Source organism: Lethenteron reissneri, chromosome 37 (genome assembly GCF_015708825.2).
Source record: "Lethenteron reissneri isolate LAM-NWPU_2019-01 chromosome 37, ASM1570882v1, whole genome shotgun sequence".
In the NCBI taxonomy this organism is placed as follows: domain Eukaryota; kingdom Metazoa; phylum Chordata; class Hyperoartia; order Petromyzontiformes; family Petromyzontidae; genus Lethenteron; species Lethenteron reissneri.
This window is the reverse complement of record NC_083815.1, coordinates 10,145,165-10,162,409: the sequence shown is the minus strand read 5'-3', so window position 1 is coordinate 10,162,409 and position 17,245 is coordinate 10,145,165. Positions and strand designations below refer to the sequence as shown.

The window sequence follows — 17,245 nt, the reverse complement described above, 5'->3', positions numbered from 1 at the left end:
GCCTTGAACCAGTGTCTAAATAATCAAACCACTATTGACCGTCTTACAAAAGTGCTTCTTATTTCATAGACCCTCAACATTATAAACTGAGTCAACTTCTGACCAGGATTAAACCTCACAACATTGTAATTTTGAGTACTGTAGAATGCTCCAATGCCTTATATTATTAGATGATTTACCTGCTATACATTCACCACTATGATAAGGCACTTCATTAAGCTATCATTTGCGGTCAGGTCGCTTCTGAACAAGAAGCTAATAGCTCAATGGGCCATTCTTATTTTGCATGTATTTATTGTGAGTGATTAGGCTTACCTTTCCTATACTTTGCACTCCTTTGTGTGTTGTATTATTTGTTGTTGTAACTTTCTAACCCGGCCCGACTGGACAAATGCAAAGAGCTTTATAGTTCGTGAAATTCCTCCAGCATAAATACATATTCTGATTCTGACTACCGAGAAAAGCTTCACTGAGCCTCAAGACGTATGCAGGAGGAGTCCTGTAATGGGATTGTTGGCCCCACAATGGGATTTCTATAAGAGAGTGTTTGTTACATGGAAGGATAACTAGGGATACCTAGAGAAAACCTATGCACATGGTGAGATACCACGCAAAAGCAGGTCCTCTACAGCTATATTCAATCCACTGCCATTTCCTGGCCATCTCACAGCCCAAGCCTACAACAGCTGATAATTCGCAGGTAGTCTCACATCCAAACACTAACCAGACTTAACCCGACTTAAAATTATGAGATCCGATGATATGGGGCGCGTTTGTGGTGGTTTGGCCATCGGCCTACCGCAACACCATATAATTTGTTAGATATAAACACAGTACACACAGTTTATGAAACCCATCACGTGGAAAACAAGACGTGTAACAAGTAATCGCGGGCTACCTTCTGACAACATTGCAACGGCTTGCAATGAATTACCTCTGCACGTTCCCTGCTGAGTTACAGGGCTTTGAATAGGAGCATGGGTGACGTGGAGAGTGACGGGGACCGTAAATCCCTCTCATCGCCTCCACCCACGTAAGCAAGCAGGGCCAGCCTCATACAGCAATGACCAAGAGCCACGGATTTACGAATTCACAGCTCCCGTGGCCATTAAGGCACCGGCCGTGTATGCGCCGTGGTGACACGCCAATGCCCCATAAAACCCCAGGGCGTTCATTGCCACACTCTGACGTTTGTTTTCTCAGCCAGATGAGAGCCCCGATAGATTATGAAGGTTTAAGTGAGGGTCATGTCAGTGCCATGGGTCTGTGTGAAGTCTCATTTGGTTCTATTGGCTTTTAAACTGCGATGCAGCACAGGTGTATGCCGTGTCGCACCGGGGCTGTTGGGGGACGCATTCCCTGAAATTCAGCAACTTAAACAGTGGCGGGGGTTTGCGTGACCGTACGGAGATGGAGCCATTGCGTGGGTAAGGCAAGCCACCTTCAGGTCAACAAGCGTGCACCTCCAATTAGCACGGTTGGCTACGCACGGTGCGAAAGAAAATCAACATACATACAGACATCAATGACTTGAAGGAGGCGAGCGCAAGGAGGTTTGTGCAGAATTTTTGCGTCTTCATTAAAAAGTGTGGATTTGCTCCAGGAACACGAGTTTTCACAAATATGACCGTGTATTTGATGGAGTCATCACAAACATCCCAGACATCCATCCATTCATTCAATAAGCGTTGCCAACATCAGTTATCGTTGCGGCGTGGTGAAGAGTGATCCAGGAGCGTTAACCGTGCACGAGAAAACCTTCAATGAAAGAACGTGCATATCTGCATCCGATTCAGCCCTTCTTCTCTAACCGCAGCTGAAACGCGAGCAGATTGGTTATTGTTGCTCGCTGCCGGCAATCTGTGATGACACCAGCCCAAGCATCCCAGCTGCACAGCAACACACGGCAGCTGTCGTGAAAAATGAAGCCTTGTGGAAGAAAGCGCAGCCCACCATTGGCCTATTAATAGATCAGCGGCAGAGTACAATACAAGTACAGGATGTGGGTAAGGGTTAGACGTTAATATTTTTGGTCCGTCATCCTCATAAGATGTTCCGGTCATGGGGCGATAATGAAATGGCCAAGGTCGAAGTGATTTGCAGATTTGTATCTTTCTAACAAGAGGATAACAGAATCCAGTACAAGGAGGAAATGTGGGTAGGGGGTCAGGTTAGAGATTGGAGTATGGTGGATGAGTCATCAGTTAGAATTGTCCAGTAATTGGGCGAGAGAGAAATACATACGTTAAACGTGATCCTCAGAAACGTGTCTTTGACTGAAAAATGCTATTTTTTTTAAAGCAGAAGTTGCAAAATATTAACTTCTTTTTTATATACAAAGGGAGTTTGGAGGGTGAGCAGTGCAATGCATTAAGAGCTCCTCAGTTACCCGAGTTTGATTTCCAGCCAAGGCTAATGTCGGTGATCAGTGTGCCCAGGATCCGTTGGTTCGGTTATCACTCAAACCTTCGATCACATTTCACGGATCAGCATGGTGAACTATGGTCAGCAACCTCCACGGCAGACACGGTATAATGACAACAACATTAACAATTATAATTTCGTTCTTATCGTGCACGGCTGTCACGGAGGTGCTATGATCCACAGAGTTTTCAGTTGCTCCACAGCAGGGGGCGATGTTGCTATGTGTAAATGCCATTTTAGTAATTTGCGTGTTAAAAACAATGTTAACTTCGCAAACTTGGGCCAAGACGCCGGCACACAATGGCCCATTCATTTCAAATGATGCCAGGGGGGAATCTTTAATGTCCACTGTGAAGCAGTGTGCGTAGTATAGCACACCGTAGCATTAACCAGGGCGGCCGCTGGTGTCAAACCGAGAACCCACCGCAACAACAAGGGGCGGACGAAATAACCGCCTCATGGGCAAAGCTGCAAACTTTCTGTCAAACAGCCGGGGGTGTGCACAGCCTCCGCGCCTCATCTGCGAGAGACATTCATGTCAGCAGCAGATTGAGAAGGAGATTATGATTCGTGGTCTCGTTACGAGGCTGCTGAGACCCACGCCTCTCTCTCTCTCGCTCTCTTTTTGAATATGTTGCTGCTTCTTTTACACCGTTTCACCTGATGCGAACAGTTTCACATACACATGCAAAGTTCGTTTGTGGAGTTAATTCAAATAGAAGAAGAAAGGATGGCTCAATGTAGACGTTGTTGACTGTCAAAGCTCGTGCTGTCAGCGAGTAACTATAAAGGCCAGCTCGGCTCATGAAACATTCAAGGCAACTGTTGTCTCCCCACGACTGATGTTGACACACTGGCACCAGACATTCATATTGTGCTGAGCTGTCGTAGAGGAGATCCAGGCTAGGTTCTGATACTGCTTGCCTTTGAAGTTGTGCATCATAACCGAAAATGTAAAGGAGGTTGATTGGGGCTATCACGTGCACTAACACACCACACACTCACAAAGATCCCCCGTATAGACTGTCGGTGCAAGTGCTGTTAGCGAGCACCTGTGAAGCCCGGCACAGCTCACGAAGGGGTGGGTGGCCAGCACCACGCCCGGCCGCCTTTGTCTCCCAGGTGGTGATGTTTACACTTTACACCAAGGAATTCATTTGAGGCCGAGTCGACCTAGGGAAGGCACAGGACTGGTTGAGATAATCATAACCGGTGTTGGCTGTTAGCTGCAATCGAACTGGGCTTGCCGGGTTCGTAGAGCAGTGCGCACTCACTGCTACACTTCCACTCACCCCCCTCCATTCATACACCCACACATACATCTAACCTATATAATTCATTTTTTGTCCGTCCGTCCGTCCGCGTACGCTCCCTACCGGGGGATTTAGCTCTCGGACCGTGGGGTTCGGCGAGATTAAATTTTGCAGGTGGGCACGCCCCCGGCCCCGCGGTAAACTTAGGCATTTCCGATTTTTCGTCTCTAAACTTTAAATCGGACCGATTATCGATTTAGTGCGATTTATCTTTATTTAGTTATTTAACGCTTTATTTATTTATTTACTCTTGCCGGCCGGCGCGGACCACGGCGGTTGCCCCTGGCAACGGGTAGAGAGAGACGCGTTCGCTGCGGGGTGGACGCCATTTTGAATTACCATTAGAAATATGCGCACGCATTAACACGCGATTCTGAGGTAAATTCATCAAAGTTTCACGTCCTCTTCACTCCCCTTCCACCCCAATGTGTGCAATTACTATTATAGGGTCGGTAGATAATAAAATTATAGCGATTAGACAGTATTATTGTAGCGCGGGGGGGGGGGGTATTGGCCCCAGTACACACCCTCAGCCGGGTAGGCAATCTAGGCAAGGCCGGAGGCTCTGCACGGTACTAGGCCTCGACACCCCACACGTGTCAGGTGACGACTTTGTGGTATAAACTCGATATACCCAGCGTTGCCCGGGGGGAAAATACATTTAAAATCTTCTGAAAACTTTAAAACATTACATACCAATGAAAATACAAGTGTGTAATTACTTTTAAAACCGACGCGCCAAGAATCGATTCTCTAAATCGCGAAAAGGAATCGAAGGTTGTAGATTCCTTTAGATTCGGACGATTCCCGTTTACTATAAGTTGGTTAAAGTCGATATAAACTGCTACGAACGGGAAATATCCGGCGTTGACCGGGGCAAAAATGTTATTAAAAACTCCTGAAAACATTAAAACATAACATATCAATGAAAATAAAACTCTGTCATTCAAAATGTAAACCCCCAACATGCCAGGAATCGATTCCTTGAATCGCAAAAAGGACGAATCGAAGGTTGTAGATTCCTTTAGGAGGGGGAGAGTGGTGAGGGGGAGAGTGGTGAGGGGGAGAGTGGTGAGCGGGAGAGTGGTGAGGGGGAGAGTGGTGAGGGGGAGAGTGGTGATGGGGAGAGTGGTGATGGGGAGAGTGGTGAGGGGTAAGTGGTGAGGGGGAGAGTGGTGAGGGGGAGAGTGGTGAGGTGGGAGAGTGGTGAGGGGGAGAGTGGTGAGGGGGAGAGTGGTGAGGGGGAGAGTGGTGATGGGGAGAGTGGTGATGGGGAGAGTGGTGAGGGGGAGAGTGGTGAGGGGGAGAGTGGTGGAGAGTGGTGAGGGGGAGAGTGGTGAGGGGGAGAGTGGTGAGGGGAGAGTGTGGTGAGGGGGAGAGTGTGTGATGGGGAGAGTGGTGATGGGGGAGAGTGGTGAGGGGAGAGTGGGAGGGAGAGTGGTGAGGTGGGAGAGTGGTGGTGAGGGGGAGAGTGGTGTGAGGGGGAGAGAGTGGTGGTGAGGGGGAGAGTGGTGGTGAGGGGGAGAGTGGTGGTGGGGGAGATGTGGTGAGGGGGAGAGTGGTGGTGAGGGGGAGAGTGGGGTGAGGGGGGAGAGTGGTGGTGAGGGGGAGGAGGTGGTGGTGAGGGTGGAGAGTGGTGGTGAGGGGGAGAGTGGTGGTGAGGGGGAGAGTGGTGGTGAGGGGGAGAGGGTGAGGGAGTGGTGGTGAGGGGGAGAGTGGTGGTGAGGGGGAGAGTGGTGGTGAGGGGGAGAGTGGTGGTGAGGGGGAGAGTGGTGGTGAGGGGGAGAGTGGTGGTGAGGGGGAGAGTGGTGGTGAGGGGGAGAGTGGTGGTGAGGGGGAGAGTGGTGGTGAGGGGAGAGTGGTGGTGAGGGGGGAGAGTGGTGGTGAGGGGGAGAGTGGTGGTGAGGGGGAGAGTGGTGGTGAGGGGGAGAGTGGTGGTGAGGGGGGAGAGTGGTGGTGAGGGGGAGAGTGGTGGTGAGGGGGAGAGTGGTGGTGAGGGGGAGAGTGGTGGTGAGGGGGAGAGTGGTGGTGAGGGGGAGAGTGGTGGTGAGGGGGAGAGTGGTGGTGAGGGGGAGAGTGGTGGTGAGGGGGAGAGTGGTGGTGAGGGGGAGAGTGGTGGTGAGGGGGAGAGTGGTGGTGAGGGGGAGAGTGGTGGTGAGGGGGAGAGTGGTGGTGAGGGGGAGAGTGGTGGTGAGGGGGAGAGTGGTGGTGAGGGGGAGAGTGGTGGTGAGGGGGAGAGTGGTGGTGAGGGGGAGAGTGGTGGTGAGGGGGAGAGTGGTGGTGAGGGGGAGAGTGGTGGTGAGGGGGAGAGTGGTGGTGAGGGGGAGAGTGGTGGTGAGGGGGAGAGTGGTGGTGAGGGGGAGAGTGGTGGTGAGGGGGAGAGTGGTGGTGAGGGGGAGAGTGGTGGTGAGGGGGAGAGTGGTGGTGAGGGGGAGAGTGGTGGTGAGGGGGAGAGTGGTGGTGAGGGGGAGAGTGGTGGTGAGGGGGAGAGTGGTGGTGAGGGGGAGAGTGGTGGTGAGGGGGAGAGTGGTGGTGAGGGGGAGAGTGGTGGTGAGGGGGAGAGTGGTGGTGAGGGGGAGAGTGGTGGTGAGGGGGAGAGTGGTGGTGAGGGGGGAGAGTGGTGGTGAGGGGGGAGAGTGGTGGTGAGGGGGAGAGTGGTGGTGAGGGGGAGAGTGGTGGTGAGGGGGAGAGTGGTGGTGAGGGGGAGAGTGGTGGTGAGGGGGAGAGTGGTGGTGAGGGGGAGAGTGGTGGTGAGGGGGAGAGTGGTGGTGAGGGGGAGAGTGGTGGTGAGGGGGAGAGTGGTGGTGAGGGGGAGAGTGGTGGTGAGGGGGAGAGTGGTGGTGAGGGGGAGAGTGGTGGTGAGGGGGAGAGTGGTGGTGAGGGGGAGAGTGGTGGTGAGGGGGAGAGTGGTGGTGAGGGGGAGAGTGGTGGTGAGGGGGAGAGTGGTGGTGAGGGGGAGAGTGGTGGTGAGGGGGAGAGTGGTGGTGAGGGGGAGAGTGGTGGTGAGGGGGAGAGTGGTGGTGAGGGGGAGAGTGGTGGTGAGGGGGAGAGTGGTGGTGAGGGGGAGAGTGGTGGTGAGGGGGAGAGTGGTGGTGAGGGGGAGAGTGGTGGTGAGGGGGAGAGTGGTGGTGAGGGGGAGAGTGGTGGTGAGGGGGAGAGTGGTGGTGAGGGGGAAAGTGGTGGTGGTGTGGGTGAGTGGTGAGGGTGAGTGGGGAGGGTGAGTGGTGATTGTTGAGGGTGTGATTGGTGAGGATGAGTGGTGAGTAGGGAGGGTGAGTGGTGAGGGTGAGTGGTGAGTGGTGAGGGTGAGTGGCGGTTGTGAGTGGTGATTAGTGAGGGGTGAGTGGTGAGGGTGAGCGTGAGTGGTTAGGGTGAGTGGTGAGGGTGAGCAGTGAGGGTGAGCAGTGAGGGTGAGTGGTGATTGGTGAGGGTGTGATTGGTGAGGATGAGTGGTGAGTAGGGAGGGTGAGTGGTGAGGGTGAGTGGTGAGTGGTGAGGGTGAGTGGCGGTTGTGAGTGGTGATTAGTGAGGGGTGAGTGGTGAGGGTGAGCGTGAGTGGTTAGGGTGAGTGGTGAGGGTGAGCAGTGAGGGTGAGCAGTGAGGGTGAGTGGTGATTGGTGAGGGTGTGATTGGTGAGGATGAGTGGTGAGTGGTCAGGGTGAGTGGTGAGGGTGAGCGGTGAGGGTGAGTGTTGAGGGTGAGTGGTGAGTGGTTAGGGTGAGTAGTGATGGTGAGTGGTGAGCGTGAGTGGTGAGTGGTGAGCGTGACTGGTGAGGGAGAGTGGTGAGGGAGAGTGGTGAGGGAGAGTGGTGAGGGAGAGTGGTGAGGGAGAGTAGTGAGGGTGAGTAGTGAGTGGTGAGGGTGAGTGGTGATTGGTGAGGGTGAGTGGTGAGGGTGAGTGGGGAGGGTGAGTGGCGGTTGTTAGTGGTGATTAGTGAGGGATGAATGGTGAGGGTGAGCGTGAGTGGTGAGGTTGAGTGGTGAGCAGTGAGGGTGAGTGGTGATTGGTGAGGGTGTGATTGGTGAGGATGAGTGGTGAGGGTGAGTAGTGAGGGTGAGTGGTTGTTGTGAGGGTGAGTGGTTGTTGTGAGGGTGCGTGGTGAGGGTGAGTGGTAAGAGTGAGTGGTGAGGGTGAGTGACGGTTGTGAGAGGTGATTAGTGAGTGGTGAGGGTGAGTGGTGAGGGTTAGTGGTGAGGGTGAGTGGCGGTTGTGAGTGGTGATTAGTGAGGGGTGAGTGGTGAGGGTGAGCGTGAGTGGTGAGTGGTGAGGGTGAGCGGTGAGGGTGAGCAGTGAGGGTGAGTGGTGATTGGTGAGGATGTGATTGGTGAGGATGAGTGGTGAGTAGTCAGGGTGAGTGGTGATTGGTGAGGGTGAGTGCTGAGCGGTGAGGGTGAGTGGTTGTTGTGAGGGGTGAGTGGTGAGTGGTGAGAGTGAGTGGTGAGGGTGAGTTGTGAGGGTGAGTGGTGATTGTTGAGGGTGTGATTGGTGAGGATGAGTGGTGAGTAGTGAGGGTGAGTGGTGACGGTGAGTGGTGAGGGTGAGTGTTGAGGGTGAGTGGTGAGGGTGAGTGGCGGTTATGAGTGGTGATTAGTGAGGGGTGAGTGGTGAGGGTGAGCGTGAGCAGTGCGGGTGAGTGGTGATTGGTGAGGGTGTGATTGGTGAGGATGAGTGGTCAGGGTGAGTGGTGAGGGTGAGTGGTTGTTGTGAGGGTGAGTGGTGAGGATGAGTGGTGAGGGTGAGTGGCGGTTGTGAGTGGTGATGGGTGAGTGGTGAGCGGTGAGGGGTGAGTGGTGAGGGTGAGTGGTGAGGGTGAGTGGTGAGGGTGAGTGCTGAGTGGTGAGGGTGAGTGGTGAGAGAGTGATTAGTTTTGAGGGTGAGTGGTGAGGTTGAGTGGTGAGGGTTAGTGGAGAGTGGTGAGTGGTGATTGGTCAGTGGTGATTGGTGAGGATGAATGGTGAGTAGTGAGGGTGAAGTTGAGTGGTGAGGGTGAGTGGTGGTTGTGACGGTGAGTGGTGAGGGTGAGTGGTGAGGCTGAATGGTGAGGGTGAATGGTGAGAGTGAGTGGTGAGTGGTGAGGGAGAGTGGTGAGTGAGAGTGGTGAGGGTTAGTGGTGAGGGTTAGTGGTGAGAGTGAGTGGTGAGGGTGAGTGGTGAAGGTGAGTGGTGAGTGGTGAGAGTGAGTGGTGATTGGTGAGTGGTGATTGGTGAGTGGTGAGGGTGAGTGGTAAGGGTGAGTGGTGAGGGAGATTGGTGAGGGAGGTTGGTGAGTGGTGAGTTGTGAGGGTGAATGGTGAATAGTGAGTGGGAGTGGTGAGTGGTGAGGATGAGTGGTAAGGGTGAGTTGTGAGTGGTGAATGGTGAGGGTGAATGATGAGTACAGTCAATATGCACTGCTGTTATCATATCAGGTACCACCACCACAATATGTACTCCTCTCATCATAGCAGATACCACCACAGCAGTATGTACTGCTGTAATCATAGCAGGTTCCAACACAGCAGTATGCACTGCTGTAATCATAGCAGGTACCAACACAGCAGTATGCACTGCTGTAGTGATAGCAGGTACGACCTCAGTCGGTATACACTGCTGTAGCGATAGTAGATACTGCTATCGAGTTGGTAGATACCGCTATAGTAAATACTAAAACAGTCAGTATATACCACTACAGTCAGTCAATACTGCTACAGTCAGTATATACTACTATACAGTCAGTACATACTGCTACGGTGAGTAGCTACTAGAGTCAGTAGATACTATTATAGAGTGAGTAGATACTTTTCGATTTAAAGCTTTCGTGACTGCAGGGATTCATCTTCTTGGTTCTTTCGGTAAAGTCACGTAGAAGGGAAGTAATAAAATAATAAAAATAAAACATAATAAAACAATTCTCACGACGTTTCGGCCACAACGCAAGCAGCCGTACTCAGGTGAAAACCAGGTCCGTCGAGGCGACAGAGTCTGAATGAAACAGCACACGGGCTTAGAGCATATATATAAGCTGGGCGCATTGACAAAGGAATTTGCATATCAACAGGAATTTAGCATATTTATGGGAAATGCAGGAATGTAATTAGTACTGCATATGCATGTGCATTATGCAGGATTAACAGCATCAAAGGGAGCTGCAGTTACTGCAGCAACTGCTGCAGCAGCAGTAACTGCAGCTCCCTTTGATGCTGTTAATCCTGCATAATGCACATGCATATGCAGTACTAATTACATTCCTGCATTTCCCATAAATATGCTAAATTCCTGTTGATATGCAAATTCCTTTGTCAATGCGCCCAGCTTATATATATGCTCTAAGCCCGTGTGCTGTTTCATTCAGACTCTGTCGCCTCGACGGACCTGGTTTTCACCTGAGGACGGCTGCTTGCGTTGTGGCCGAAACGTCGTGAGAATTGTTTTATTATGTTTTATTTTTATTATTTTATTACTTCCCTTCTACGTGACTTTACCGAAAGAACCAAGAAGATGAGTAGATACTGCTATAGATTTTGTAGTTACTACTATAGTCAGTGGATACAACTATAGAGTCAGCAGATACTATACAGTTAGTCGTTACGAGTATATAGTCGGTAGATACTACTGTAGGCCCAGTAAATACTACTATGGTCAGTAGTTATTACAGTCACTAAATACTACTACACAGTCAGTAGCTACTACTGGCTCAGTTGATACTACTGTACAGTCAGTAGATACTACTACAGAGTCAATAGATACCACTTCCTCTGTTGTATGTAAGGTGTTGTTAGTATATATACCTACGAGGGGTAAAGATATTTTTTGAGGGGGGGGGGGGGGAGACCGCAATTTTCGGAAACCTTTTGACATCAACTATTTACCCCACACTTTCTACAACTTTTTGGACTTGTGAAAGCCTCTCATATATTTGTTGGTGGAGAAATGTACAAACAGCCCACCGGGCTTTGACAATACCTTAGTATCTGTGTATATATATGTAAGGTTTTTAAGAAAGATATTTTTCACCCGGGCAAAGCCGGGTACTTCCGCTAGTACACTATACACTACAAAGGTTAGAAGCGTTGCCTAATTTGTGCAATGTTATAAAACACGGGTTCCTCCAGGCCCAATGGGCGCACACAATTCGACCCTGATGAAGCCATCTGCTCAGTATCGTGCCCTCAAATTATTCACGAATCACCAACAACACAAGCGTGATGTCGCATCGCTTCGTACAATCAGGGTGCTCGCTGCTCTGCGCCGCGACTAGGACGTCTCTTAATGTAACACGTCGGCTTTTCGCGACCAATATCATCCATAATACAGGTTTCTATCGAAATTGAGAGAAGTCAAAATAATTATAACCGTTCGGATATCGACAAACTGAGTGTTGCTTGGGAGCGATTAATCAAATAATACATTAAATGCATGCCTATACGCGTCACCGCACGTCAATGGAGATTACCTGTGAGCAGACGAAAACAGGTATTGCTATTTTAGTGCACACAAATTACAGGAGGTACAATAACAATATGCATGCATACTGTGCATGTATAATGTACGTTGATTACAATATGAAAAAGTAAACCGGCAATGGATACCCATTGAAATTTATATTCATTCATAAATCCCCCCCCCCCTTTCGCACGTGAAGGGCTCACAAGTGACGTCATCACATCTACCCCTCTATTTAAGGAACGAAACAGGAGGATTTCTCCACAAATCTGGCTGTCGCCTGATGAAGATAGTTGTAATTACTGGCGAAACGTCGTACTCAGATTGTAAATGTTGTGGCTTTGCTCTCCAACACACTGGTGTGCTGTACTCGTCACGAATTGGTATGTTTTGTTCACGTGACAAACCCCTTACCAATTGGCTGTGTCGGATGATGGCGGGTTTAACGACACATTCATATATTTACGCGCTCTAACCCAAAAAAAACCTCTATGACGAACGCCTCTGAATGTTCACTCGCGCAACGAGCGCGGAGGACGAATATGCGGGAGAGTGGGGGGGGGGTGCCCACGTCGTTCCAGACGCACGATCTATTCGCTCGCTCTGGGAGAGGGGAAGGTGTGCACCAAATCAAACGTGGGGGGGGGGGGGGGGGGTGGCCGTTACTTGCAATGCAGTGATTTGGAAGCCGGATTTGGTGGACCACACAGAGATGGAAGTCACGATGCACGTGACGCACTTTTTTTCTGCAGGCCAACGAGATGCATGTAAGAGGCAGGGATTATGATCATGACGAAGGCGATGATTTGTTGTTAATAATAGTAACGACATTGATAACGCACCAGATTTTGCGGACAAGCCAACAACTCGGAGGCGCGGAGCCAAGCTCAGGGCTGCTCGAAAGCCTGACCCAGCCACAGATAGAGAGGCCTTTAGATGTTTCTTGAAAGTAGTCAAGAGTGTTGATGCAGTGCCCTCCTTAACAGGCCACTTTATACGCGATAAACGACATTACATCGCCGCACATTTTAAACAGCACAGTCCCAGTGGCAGATGTTCCATATGCGGGCACAAGGTGACTCAAAACCTTGCCTGCATATGGGCATTAGCCTGCCAGTAGTAGAGGGCGATGATGACTGCCTTTGGGATCCCAATTGAGGAAAATTTAGTAATCAAGTAATTACGTAGATTGCTGCTCAGCTGTTTTGCGTGGTGAGTGTTAACCTCTCTCTCTCTCTCGTGTATGTGTGTAAGTTTTGTCTGGATGCTCACATTTATTTTAAAAAAGTAAAATTAAAATCAAAGAGCAATTTGTCAAATATCTTACAGACAACCCAAATCGAAAAAATAAAAAAGCCTAGGGGCTCGTTAAAATATTACTGGGTCAGAATTAATTGTTAATACGAATCAATGATTCAGATGTTCTACAATAGCACTTGTGCAGCAATCATACATATTTAAAAAAGCCCATCCAGTGTCAGGTTGGCCCGTGAGGATGAAGCCTTTGTCTCAGCACTCAGCCGACACTATTAGAGATATACCGCGTGAGAGCCGGAGCCACCCATAAGAGGAAACGAATTTGGCTCCGGTTCTCATGTGCTATAGTTTTGCAGTCTCAACAATTGGTAGATGCATTTCAATTGGCTGTGCGTCTCGAAGAGGATACACAGTACAAAATGCGGTACAGATTACATGAATCTATGCACGGTGAGTAGGATTTGACTACAAGTGATTAATAAAGGAGGTCAATGTATAATAATATGCTGCAATAAAGAAAGGAAAAAACGTTAGTATATATGGATTATGTAACTATTTTCGACTGTGTGTTTCATTGTGTTGTCATAGAACATATGGAAGGTAAAGGACAACGTGTTGACTGTTATGTCCGTACGGTGCTCGCTGAGTTGCATTGATTTTTGGTTGCTGAGCTAATACATTATATGGTCGCACTCATTACACACAAAGTGCTTACCACAAATGAACGACAACACGTTGCTGATCTCGTCAAGGAGCATAAACCATCACACAAACTCCGGTCATCCTCACAGAAGCTTTTGGCTAACCATCGAACAAAGACAGTCACCAAATCGCGCGCTTTCAGATGCGTGTCTGCAACTTTTTGGAACACTCTTCCTCCCGCTATCAGGAAGCCACTGGAGTTGAGCACTTTTAAACCTAAATTGAAAACTCTTTTCTTTCTAACTGCTTTTTATCTTGAGTTTGTTGTCCTTTCCCTGCATCTCCGATTATCACGGTTGGCTACTAAGAAGTTCAACACACATACTAAGAGTAAGCGGGGAGTGGGCATGACATGTCGCCAGAAGAGATGATGGCCGACGGTGAAGAATAACAATGGACTGGCAGCGAAGGAATGCGGTGCATCCAGGAGTACGCCTACCGTGGAGATGGAGCAATGAAATCCCTCTGGTGTGCAGGTACTTGCTACATCGCAGGCCCACGAGAGGCGTGAGCCGAATTGAGTCCACTGACTCCCCCTCTACGGGGTGGCCCAAAAGTCAGGACACGTAGGGTTGTTACATTTACTGTCACACTGGCATTAAAACACGCTTAATTCGTTTATTCTTGAAGTTAATATATTATCTATTTTCATTATTAATATCTATGTTTTTTTAAATTTTCAGATGACATTTCAAAATGGAAGGATACTTGATTGAATTGAGACGAAAAATAATTGATGAATCTTCAAAAATTACACATGCAATCTTAAGAAAAGTCCTATATGCATTTCGAAAGAGAATTCATGCATGCATGGTAATGGCAGTCAGTTGCAACATCGATTTAAAATTAAGTAAATAAATATACGTGATTTGTTAAAATAAATATAATAACCCGATGTGTCCTGACATTTGGGAGCAGTTGAAAACTCCAGCAGTCAGCTTCGGTGGATGAGTGGCGAGAGAGCACAGTGACACTGGCAAAGCATCACCTGACAAGGCAATGTGGGGGCTACCATTACTGACAACCGTTAATCAGCGTTGCTCGTCGCAATAGGTGCGCCGGCAGGAAGGTTAATAGTGAAGGCAGGCCTGCAGAGACGGGAGACGAAGCGAAGCTGGAAAATCCCCCAACCCCCACCCCCCGCGCACACACACACACACACACGAATGTACAACACGACATCCAGAAGCCGCCGATTCCTCGTGATTAATTACGGGCGGAGGCTTGAGAAGACGCTGTTTTGAACGCGCGCGAGGAATGTGCACAGACTGTTCGAAAAAATTTAGTTTTGCAAAAACTCTCACTCGTCTCATTGCAACGCTGTTGCCTCGGTTAATGTTCAAGTTAAAGTGCCTTCCCATGCAAATGGAAAATGTGGAGGTGCTCAAGTCTACTGTTGACCCTGAACTTCGAGTGATAGAAATTCTATATCACAACGGCAGGGACCCAGTTTCTCCATGGGATAATAATTTCTAACCTCGCACAAAGTGGCACTTGATTCATAATACACTTTGGGTCAGAATGCGCAAGTAAAATGCATGATGTACAGTCTCCGTCATCCAGCGAAAGCCATTTTAAAACGTTTCCACGTGAACAAACGTGTGCACGGATGTTCCGCTGGTAATTTTAAGCATTTATTTTCATTTTAGCAGGTAAGGCCCACTAACCGAAAATGCTTATTTTCAGAAGCAGCCTGGCCACAAATGAGCTCAACGAAGTGGCTTATCACGTGAAACGCATGTTTAGAAATGTGGAGGGAAAAACTGGATCCAGGGAAAAATCCACACAACCACGGGGAGAACATGCAAACTCCAAATATGCAGGTGTCAAGGTCGAGATTGAACTCACGTCCTCCTTCATACAAGGCAAGGCACGTGCCCCGCCCAATGATCCGATCGAAATCCTTAATTTCGATCGGATCATTGGGGTTTATTAGTAATAAATCGGCATTTTGCAACACCCACTGTCACTGTGTAGCATATTATTACGTGCCAGGGACTCTATGAGATGATAGGACAATAGTCTGAGTCCATAATTGGCAATAAGTAACGGCAAAGCAGTTATAAGTGACTCAGAATTGTGCGCAGTTGCTTGTATAGTACACGACTTCCCTGAAGGCATTCACCTTCAGCGAGCGCGATGCCGATCACACACGATTCGAATTCGACCCTCGATCGATGGCTGCGCCATTGCCACACACGCGTCGAATAAAAATCAAGGGACAAGTCCTTACTTACTAACAACTCCTATAATTTTTCTTTGCTGGAGGGGTTGCCCCCCCCCCCCTACCTGAAAATCCTGGCTCCACCATTGTGTACGACAGATATTTTGCTCACTCGATCCGACCCAAAAGTCAATTACGAACCGTTGTATCGGTCGCGAATGCCTACGCATTAAAGTGGCACCGTTGTTATTGACCACGGGGGGTACGAGAGGCAGCGTTGACAAGAGTGACATCTTGATTTAAATATTGATTTAAAGCTTTCGTGACTGCAGGGATTCATATTTTTGGTTCTTTCGGTAAAGTCACGTAGATATTTACGTGACTTTACCGAAAGAACCAAGAATAAGAGTAACATCGTCGAACGGGCAATAATAGAGCAATTACCTGTGTCTTTTGATGCCATGTTAGACCAAAATTATATTCACACATGCATACACAGAAACTGTGCGGATAAGTTTTGATCATCTCAGTGTTTTCTTTTTTCAACATTAACATGGCTCTCAAATTTGAATATAATTGTAAAGTAGCGGAATACACTTTGAATGCGCTTTGCATTTCACTCAAGATTTAATTCACGAGTGTCAATTTTTAATATTGGTGCACCAGCGTTCATTAAAATATATCCTCAGGTAAATTAACTTGGAAATCATGTCTAGCTGTATTACAATCTCTAAAACAGATTTTATACAGCCAGTCCATATACGCGCATGTCTATATATATAGGTACTCGCTAACGGCACTTATCCCTCTAGATTTGAAGTTTTCGTGACTGCAAGGATCCATACTCTTTGACTTTACCGAAATAACCAAAGAGTATAGCACTTATCCCAACAGTCGGATAAGATTATGTGGGGGAGATTTGTCTTTATATATAAATCATCAGGAGCAGCTGTCTGTCTACTGCTGGATGAAGGCTTCCCCACACTGCCATCTTCCCACGTGATATTGTGATGCCACAATTTGAACTGAAGACGTTGCTCCATCTCTAACTGATGTCCTCTGCGTAGTTCCATACCGTTTCCACATCATGTAGAAGGGATCACATCACACCAAAATTCTTGTCGCCTCCACTGGCTTCGCTCTCATCCCTGCATCGACCACAAATTCACTACCATAATTTTCAGACTGTAGCACTCTCCTACTTCTCTAATCTGACGTTCTCCCTGCTCTCATTCTGGGACCTGCGGCTCTAAAATAAAACCCTTTCTCTCTGCGCGTGCCTTGGTGATGGGATATCATCCCTCCTTGACCGAAGCAGATGTCCCCTTGCAGCTCACATATTATCCACCCGGATGGCATACATTGATGAACATTGCCACATATAAACTTAGATTGTCATCAGCCATGATTAATCAACTGCTTGGATAAAGGCCTCTCATGGTTCTACGACGTACCAATCCAGCCGATTCATTGATCCATTTTTAAGTAGATAACCTCTCCGCAATGTTCCTTTGCTTGGGTACCACTGCATCACTATTCTTGACCATCGGCCATCATCACATGTCCTGCCCACGCCCACTCACGTTCGTTAACAGTTTGAATTGTCTACTTGACCTCTAATCCACGCGTTCATATTTTTCTCTCTCTCAACGTAAACACATAATGCTGCATGCAAATGTGTATCTGGCTGGTTGGCACCGTGGCACAAAGTTGTAATTGCAATCTTAAGGTCATGAGTTGAATTCCTAGTTCGAGGTCAGCTTAGACTATTATCATTCTTCCGTGGTCAATAAAAAAAGAGAACTATTTTTTGGGCAGTTAATAGTGGCTGTGCTGTGAGTGGGCCATGGAATACAAAGGTGGAATTCCCACCATTGTCTTAGGGTGACTAACATGTGTCCGCACTTTCCATACCCACTTGATCGAGTAGAGCGACACTTTGACTTCTTCTTCTTGGTTCTTT

At 48.7% G+C, this 17,245-nt stretch overlaps 1 protein-coding gene across 4 annotated transcripts in view; it reads right to left on the bottom strand.

Annotated features, from left to right (window-relative positions):
* LOC133351440 (SH3 and multiple ankyrin repeat domains protein 3-like) overlaps window positions 1–17,245 on the bottom strand; it is a 631,852-nt gene that overhangs the window by 321,990 nt on the left and 292,617 nt on the right. The window lies entirely within an intron of this gene.